We start from the raw sequence: 2,212 nt of genomic DNA, 5'->3' as shown, positions 1-2,212 counted from the left end.
GGTCCGGGGACCAGGCACTCTCCCCGGACAACAAAGCACGTCCCCCTCCTGAGTGGACAAAAAAAATCCACTCCTGGTACCTAGAATTTTCTCCAGCGGCGGGCTGGGAGTCTAATCTTTCTCCTGGCCGAGAAAAGAGCACTCTCCCCGGACAACAAAGCACGTCCCCCTCCTGAGTGGACAAAAAAAATCCACTCCTGGTACCTAGAATTTTCTCCAGCGGCGGGCTGGGAGTCTAATCTTTCTCCTGGCCGAGAAAAGAGCACTCTCCCCGGACAACAAAGCACGTCCCCCTCCTGAGTGGACAAAAAAAATCCACTCCTGGTACCTAAGATTTTCTCCAGCGGCGGGCTGGGAGTCTAATCTTTCTCCTGGCCGAGAAAAGAGCACTTTCCCCCGGACAACAAAGCACGTCCCCCTCCTGAGTGGACAAAAAAAATCCACTCCTGGTACCTAGAATTTTCTCCAGCGGCGGGCTGGGAGTCTAATCTTTCTCCTGGCCGAGAAAAGAGCACTTTCCCCCGGACACCAAACCAGCCAACGTCCCCCTCCTGAGTGGACAAAAAAAATCCACTCCTGGTACCTAAAATTTTCTCCAGCGGCGGGCTTGGGACGAAAATCAATCTTCCTCCCGAAATTAAACCACTATTGGCGGACGCCAGCCCCAAGCGCCAGCCCCGACCGCCACCCCCCGACCGCCACAAGGCGACCGCCACAAGGCGACCGCCACAAGGCGACCGCCACCGGCCCCAAGCGCCAGCCCCGACCGCCACCCCCCGACCGCCACAAGGCGACCGCCACAAGGCGACCGCCACAAGGCGACCGCCACAAGGCGACCGCCACAAGGCGACCGCCACCGGCCCCAAGCGCCAGCCCCGACCGCCACCCCCCGACCGCCACAAGGCGACCGCCACAAGGCGACCGCCACAAGGCGACCGCCACAAGGCGACCGCCACAAGGCGACCGCCACTGGCCCCAAGCGCCAGCCCCGACCGCCACCCCCCGACCGCCACAAGGCGACCGCCACAAGGCGACCGCCACAAGGCGACCGCCACAAGGCGACCGCCACAAGGCGACCGCCACAAGGCGACCGCCACTGGCCCCAAGCGCCAGCCCCGACCGCCACCCCCCGACCGCCACAAGGCGACCGCCACAAGGCGACCGCCACCGGCCCCAAGCGCCAGCCCCGACCGCCACCCCCCGACCGCCACAAGGCGACCGCCACAAGGCGTTAGTGGCCGCGCCCGGTACTTTACTGGACCCTATTTGGCCCGCGGACCGGCCGGCGTCGCTTCCTTGAATGCTTAGCCGCCTTTCGAGCTGCCATGCCGGGCTTGAGTTAGTGGTTTGCGCCCGGTACTCTACGTTAAAAGTCAGGCGGAACGGCTCTGAAGCTCCAGACGGTGCTTCCTTGAATGCTTAGCCGCCTTTCGAGCTGCCATGCCGGGCTTGAGTTAGTGGTTTGCGCCCGGTACTCTACGTTAAAAGTCAGGCGGAACGGCTCTGAAGCTCCAGACGGTGCTTCCTTGAATGCTTAGCCGCCTTTCGAGCTGCCATGCCGGGCTTGAGTTAGTGGTTTGCGCCCGGTACTCTACGTTAAAAGTCAGGCGGAACGGCTCTGAAGCTCCAGACGGTGCTTCCTTGAATGCTTAGCCGCCTTTCGAGCTGCCATGCCGGGCTTGAGTTAGTGGTTTGCGCCCGGTACTCTACGTTAAAAGTCAGGCGGAACGGCTCTGAAGCTCCAGACGGTGCTTCCTTGAATGCTTAGCCGCCTTTCGAGCTGCCATGCCGGGCTTGAGTTAGTGGTTTGCGCCCGGTACTCTACGTTAAAAGTCAGGCGGAACGGCTCTGAAGCTCCAGACGGTGCTTCCTTGAATGCTTAGCCGCCTTTCGAGCTGCCATGCCGGGCTTGAGTTAGTGGTTTGCGCCCGGTACTCTACGTTAAAAGTCAGGCGGAACGGCTCTGAAGCTCCAGACGGTGCTTCCTTGAATGCTTAGCCGCCTTTCGAGCTGCCATGCCGGGCTTGAGTTAGTGGTTTGCGCCCGGTACTCTACGTTAAAAGTCAGGCGGAACGGCTCTGAAGCTCCAGACGGTGCTTCCTTGAATGCTTAGCCGCCTTTCGAGCTGCCATGCCGGGCTTGAGTTAGTGGTTTGCGCCCGGTACTCTACGTTAAAAGTCAGGCGGAACGGCTCTGAAGCTCCAGACGGTGC

Source organism: Syngnathus typhle, unplaced genomic scaffold, assembly GCF_033458585.1.
Source record: "Syngnathus typhle isolate RoL2023-S1 ecotype Sweden unplaced genomic scaffold, RoL_Styp_1.0 HiC_scaffold_382, whole genome shotgun sequence".
Taxonomy (NCBI): domain Eukaryota; kingdom Metazoa; phylum Chordata; class Actinopteri; order Syngnathiformes; family Syngnathidae; genus Syngnathus; species Syngnathus typhle.
The sequence above is the reverse complement of the archived record's forward strand: the minus strand, read 5'-3'. Positions refer to the sequence as shown.